The sequence below is a fragment of the Belonocnema kinseyi genome, chromosome 3 (assembly GCF_010883055.1).
Source record: "Belonocnema kinseyi isolate 2016_QV_RU_SX_M_011 chromosome 3, B_treatae_v1, whole genome shotgun sequence".
NCBI lineage: Eukaryota > Metazoa > Arthropoda > Insecta > Hymenoptera > Cynipidae > Belonocnema > Belonocnema kinseyi.
The window spans coordinates 55190871-55198319 of NC_046659.1; positions in this window are offsets into that span (position 1 = coordinate 55190871).

Here is a 7449-nt window from a genome sequence, read left to right on the forward strand (position 1 = left end):
GCGCATACTTTGAATAAAATATTTGTTATCATTCTCTTGAAATAAATGTGTTTTTTTCTTGAAAAAATACCGGTTTCATATGTATACACCTGGTATAATAGAAAAGCCTTTTTTTGAGTATAAGCTAATCCATTTATCCCCATTATTATTCGTTTTAAGATCTCTGGAATCACCTAGTATAACGATAAGGATCATTTTAATTTTAAACTACACACTCGTTAATGCTTTAATGAAACATTGCACATATTAGAGTGATTTTAATCTTAATTTATAGAATGTTGTATTTTACCATCTAAAAATTGTTATAACTTGAACGGCTTCTATTTGAAATTGCTCCTTCAAGTTTAAAATTATATTTCATCATTTTCTAAATTATTCAATTGAACATGCTAATAGTTTTTAATCTTCAACATCCAAAGTTTCAGAATCAAATTATTATATTTCTAGCGTTTTCATTTTTTAATTAATAATAGTTAATTATAAATAAAAATATTATAATTAATGTAATAAAAGGCTTTCTTTTCTAATTCTACAACTTTAAATTATTCAAATTCAAACCCAAATAATGTTAAATCTAAATGTATTAAAATCATTCAATTAAATCTCGTCCAATGAAGGCTTTAAACTTATAACTGCTCAACTATTAAGGATTTCAACTCCAAATAAATTTGTTAAATGAACAATAGTTAAATTTCAACTATACGTGAAATTGCTTAATTCATTATATTTTGATCTAACACTCGAGTTAAAATTGTTCAATTATGAACATTTCGATCCAAACGACTAAAAATTTGAACTCCTAAAAATAAAAATGGTAAAATTTGAGCCTTAGAAATTATCCAACTTTACAATTTATTCTAAAGTTCAACCATTTTTAATAATAAGCGTTAACTGCCTTTTAAAGAATTTCAAAACGGCGGCGCAGTGAGCATGTTATTCTCAATAAGTAATAAATAAATAATAAAACAGACCAAATTCAAGAAACTGAGAAATTAAACTTCTTATTACATTATAGCATTATACGTAACTTCTGAATTCTGATTGCAGCAAAGCTCGAAAGCGAGTAAAGAATTTACGACCGTGGATTGAGCCGACGCGACGTGACTCGCCCTCTCAAATCTAGATTTAATTCCAAATAGTAGAAACATGGAATCATTAAATAAATTTTGCAGAAATTTTATTAAAACATTAAAATATCACGGAGTTTATGTAAAGGTAGATTTATCTATACTTTACAATCTCCTTTTTACTTTATGGGAAATATGATATGTACACAAGGGAATTGCGTATTTCACAGCGCGGTCAGTTTCCTTGAATGAAATTTCAATGTTGGCCTTTGGCAATCACGATATTATCAATCGAGTGTTCAATTCAATACAAATTCACACTCTTTTTGATTTTTAAAATTTTATTAGATCAATAAAACAAACGTACTATCTTATACATTATAATCACATAAATTTATGGCTATTCTGTTTACATTTAACAGCTGTTATATCTGTGAATTTCATAAAGAAAAAGTAATTCTAAAACTTTCATTTAAATACATTAATAGCAGGTCCAATCACCTTCAGCGTCAATAATGGCTTGGCATCTTCAAGGCATACTTTGGACAGAACCGCGATTTGGGAAGTCATCGATATTTTTCACCACTTTGAAACGATTCACCCACATACTTATAAACTGTTTCGACTTTTGCATATATTTTGCAGCAGCTGCTTGGGTCATTTTGGGTACAAGCACAAAAAAACTGCTTCGAAGCGCGAAGCGTATACGGCACTCATTTTGGAAAAATGCTCGGTTCGTATTAAAAAGAACAGTCAGCTGATTCTCTTTCATAAAGCATGAAGGACTATACTGACCTCTATATGAAAAAAAATTACAGTATTCGCATTTACCGATCGCTAGTAATCATGACCACGCTCTTATTTAACCGACTGTAAGTTGTAAATTTTAAAAAAATACTTAATTAAATTGGTAAATTTCAGAATATTTCTGATTAAATCTGTGGCCGTGTCTAGGTTCACCGAAATTCGATGGGCGTAGAACAAATCTTTTCAGTGAGCTCTGGGGAACTGGAAACACTCAATAGAAAATTCAATTGAATAGTTAACTTATTACTCCGGGCAACAGAATATTGATTCCGTTGCAAATTGCGAGCTAGCAGAATAATGAATATACGGTGTCTAAAAAAAGTTTATTTATTGAAACAAGAATTCGTTTCTGTGTTCGTTCAAGACTATTTTTACTGAAATAAATAAATTTTTTTAGGTTTCTATATGTTGTCCATAAGCATTCTAAATTTGCAAAATGAAAATATTAAAATTTTTAACGTTCTCAATTTAAGATTTTTTCATTCGATGACTTCTACTAGGCAGTCTGATAAGTACCTGAAAATTCTAAGAGATGGCATTAGTATTCACTAATGTGAACCATTTTCGTCGAGCTTGATCCTCCAAATGACAGCTCTGAGAAGCGACTAACCTCCGAGTTTTTTTTAATATGGAAAAATCTCAGTTTCGAGTTTTGATCAAAGACTACTATCTTCGCAAGAAAACGATATCGGAGATCAAGGCCAAGCTGGGTAAGTATTACCCGGACTCTGCACCGTCGATTGGAACGATTCATAAGTGGTTTACCGAGTTTCGTTGTGGCCGTACGAGCACAGTTGATGCTGAACGATCTGGGCGCCCAAAAGAGGTCACTACACCAGAAAATGTCGAAAAATTCCATGATATGATGTTGAATGATCCCAAAGTGAAATTGAGAGAGGTAGCTAATGCTGTGGGCATATCATTGGAACGTGTGGGCAATATCGTGCATTCAGTTTTTGGCAGGAAGAAGCTCTGCGCGCGATGGGTGCCGCGTTTGCTCACAGTGGACCGAAAACGAATTCGTCTGACAACTTCCCAGCAGAATTTGGCATTATTTTCGCGTAAGCCGACCGAGTTTTTGCGCCGATTCATAACCATGGATGAAACCTGGATCCACTACTACACTCCTGAGTCAACACAACAGGCAAAACAGTGGGTTCCACCGGGCCAAAGTGCTCCGAAGCGTCCAAAAACGCAACAATGGGTCGGAAAGGTTATGGCCTCCATATTTTGGGATGCACATGGCATAATATTCGTGGACTATCTTGAAAAAGGTAAAACCATAACCGGAGCATACAATTCATCATTATTGGACCGATTGAAAATTGAAATCGCCGAAAAACGACCGCATTTGAAGAAGAGAAAACCGCTTTATCATCACGACAATGCGCCTGTTCATTCATGCTTCGTTGCACAAGCAAACTTTCATGAAATCTGCTTCGAATTGGTTGCTCAGCCACTGTATTCACCAGACCTGGCCCCCAGCACCTGAAGAGATGGCTCACCGGTAAGCGTTTTTACTTAAATGAGGAGCTCATAGCTGAAACATGGCGTATGTTGGAGACCTTCCGATCGAGTACTTTTCGGACGGTATCAAAAAGTTAGAAAATCGTTGGACTCGCTGTATCAACCTAAAAGGAGAGTATGCTGAAAAATAAAACCGACTTTGGCCAAAAAAACGTCTCCGTGTTTCATTTTTCAGGGACTATCAGACTGCCTAGTATTTTCATGCTGTTTTATTAAAAAAAATTAACAATTTTGAAGAATTCATTTAAAAGATATTGCATGTAATGAACATTTCTCAGCGTTAAAGTTTTAATTCATACTTTCATTATATTTTAAGTGTTTCCAATTTATAATTGTTTCGAAGTGCTTCTATTTGCAAGTATACAATCTTGAATAATTTAAATCTGAATGTTTGAATTTTAAAATTGTTAAATTTTAAGTATTATTAATTTAAAATTAGATTTATTTAATTTTAGATACTTTAAGATTTAAATACTTAATCTCCTTTAAATAATAATGACATTTATTAAAAGGGTCTCTTTGAATTTAAATGAAGGAAAAACGGTTTCCAACTTTCCTTTGAAGTTTTAATAAAATATGACCTATTTCATTTTTTTCAGCTTTTGACTCTAGCTTGAAATAATAATGAACAGCGCAGAAAAATCCTTTCGTTTTTGTATTACGATCAATGCAAAAAGCACGCTCAGTCTGAAAATAGTTAGCAAGTAATTCTAGTTGTAATGTGTTATTATTCAAATTTATACCCGACTGCGTGTGTATAATTGATACAGAGATTTTTCTCAGGAATTCAACAAAATCGTTACTTCATTTTCAAGAAGAAGTGTAGATAAGCAGTGAGAACAAAATGCTTAATTCACGGTTACTTCTTTTTAAACACAGTGCCCCTTTTACATAAAATTTATGTTGCATGAGACACGAAAGCGTTTTTAGGACGTGTATTTTGTTAACATGGTAACGTGCAAGCTTCTGAACGCTGAATTATGGTTGTTCTTAATCTACGTGATTATGTTGAAAAATCCACCCTTTAGGAATGCCATGTACTCAAGTTATTTCTTAAATAGATTAATACGCGTTAAAAAATTTTTTTAAACAACTAAATCTCGAGGACGAACCTCACGCGTTCACTCAATGTGGTTTATTTATTTTTCTAATAAGTTAATTATAGAGTTAATTTTAAAATTGATTATGAATAAATGGTGTCACGTAAAACTAGGTGAGTTGAGAACGAAATGTTCAGCACAGCAAAGAAAAGTTATCAAAATTTTAATTATTATTTTTCTTTTCAAATAAGAAAGTGCGTTCGAGAGTAGATAAAGCTCTATAAATCAATTTAACCCTTCTGTGTACATCCAAATGTATTCATGTGTTACACACGCGAGATACCCGAGTATCCACTACCATTTTTCAATTTTTAAAAAAATTATGTATTTGAAATCGTTTCCTTTGCGTGCATTACAATAAATATTAAAAGTGATAAGGGCGCAAAACATTTTAAACACACACAAAAGACCAAAAGCTGTTCCGTTTACGCTCACAATCAATGCATAGTATCAAACGTCGGTTTTACGTACACAGAATGTAACGAATACTTAGTTAAATTATAATTATTTATATTATTACTTAAAACATTTCACGTACGTTAACCAATCAACTTGACACGAAACTAATTATTAACTCAAAGTTAAACTTTTTTATGGTGGATACCCGGGTATCCTCGGTATTTCCGTGATGTATACGTATACTTTGAAATTGATTATTTTTGCAAGAAAAAATCCTAATGAAATTGTAATTAAACCATTTGCTTCTAATTGATCTAAATAACAGAGACCCTAAGAGAAATTCTAATTTTGACTCGACTTACATGCAAAAATGTACTGTGGTGGATACCGGACATCCATGTGTGCACCAAAATGTTAAAAAAAGTTTAGACATTTTAGAAAATAATATCGTCTGAAATCGTCCTCCATTACAACCATGTAAGCACAGTAAAAAAAATGATCAATTTTGTTGCAGAGCATTTTGCTCCAATGATCATTAGACTCTCGAGATCATAATGATCTATCCATTTGGATCAATTTGATCTTATTTTTTTATTCATTTGTCAGACTAGACAGAATGTCCGCCAGTTCTTGGCGCCAGTGTATTCTAAAGAAAGTAATAAGTATTCTAAGAACGTCAGCCATATTGGTTTGACTTCATACATGATTCCGAATTAGATCATTATTATCTCAAAAGTCCATCATTTACTCCGGCCAATCAAACTGCTTTTGAATTTAGTATCATTTTTGTTGCATATCAAAATAATATTAATTTCAGTATCATTTTGAACAATTTTTTTTACTGTGAGCGCCATTAAAATGTTGTTTTAAAATATTGTTGCACACTAAAAGTGCAAGCCATTCGATTCAGTTGAAAAAAGACATCAAGTTTATGTGACTCATAAATTTTTTATGTTCTTCATTGATGGCGTAGTATAAATAAACAATTACAAAGAATAGAATTTATATTCATTCTATATAATATATATTTTTTATATTATAACAAATTTGTTAAAACAAAACAAGGTCAATTACATTATTTATTACGCCGAATGAAATTGCACTATTAGTTTTTCCGTATCTCGAATATTTCAAAAAATGAATAAAAATTGTTAAAACAATTTAAAAATCCATTTTTTTCATCACACTGTATGGCGGAATTTTAAAGAATTTTGTATAAATTGTGCTTGAAAAAAATGGCATCTAAATACCGTCGGGAAAAAGATAAAATAGAGAAATACTTTTACAACAATCGGAAAGAAAAGATGTTGGTAAAATGATCATAGCTGGACAAAGTTTATTTTCCAATCTGAAAACTTCCAGTCGTTATTGGTTTCTAAAAATGTAATCTTTTCAGCTATTGATCATCGTAAACTTTTTTAATTTATTACGTTATTAATATAAGGATTTTCTACATGAAATTATTTTCAAACCCTAAGCATCAAACTTTAAGACTTTCCCTTTATTCAAATGATTTATTTGTTGACCTAGAAAATGCGTTTGACAAGGTAGTTAGAAGTAATCATTGAGAAGTCCTGAGAAAATATTAAGGCAATGGATAGTTTGCTGTGCTGAATCTAAATCTGCCCTTTGTTTTTTGCTAGCACGTCAAGTTGTTGTGTGCTTTTGAGTCAATATATTTTCTTTCAAAAAATCAAAAATCGTATGATAGAAGGGTTTAAAAATGTTTTGAAACGGAAAACAATGCATATGGCAGAATACGTGAAGTGTTCCCACCTAAAATTAATTTTGTTTAAATCGGGTTGAAACTGGGCTGAATTATAGTCGTAGTGAACCTACATTATTCACTAAATCATAGATTTATTTATGAACCGGTTGTCAATATATAGGGTCCTAAAGTTTTCACTTTTTCACGCGTTTCTTACCTTCACGTTAGTGTAACTTTTTTTAAGATGATCCGATTCTACTTTTATTATAGTGTTTTAGAACGCTCTTTTCATGTCCTTCAAGACTATCGTAAGGATATATTTTAAAAAATTACATTTTTTTGGAAAATAAAAATTTAAATTGATTTTTGAATTAACCATATTTTAACAATTTATTTTCAATTTCAAAAAATATCTTTGGTGCAATTGCAGAATAGGGACGTCACCTGTTTTTTGGCTGGAAAAACATATTTTTTTGGCAACAAACTATTCGAATTTCTAATTAAATGACAAATGAAGGTATTTGGTTAGGCAGAAGTTAAAATATATTGTTACTTTTGTTACTACGATGTCTTAAATATGGGTATGTCATGATATCAGAATGTTCATATTTAACTCGTTGTTTAGGTGATTTTAAACATCCAAACAGCCAGAAAAACCCATTTCAATGGTCACAAAAATAACTTTGTCAAAACCCTACCCTTTTCCGACGTTTCGTGGGGCGGGAAGGCACCTGTATGATTAGTAAAAAAAAATATTGGTCAAATCCTTACCCATTTTCAACTTCTCGTTAAATATGACATCATAATAACAAAAGTAACAATAATTTTAAACTTTTGCCTC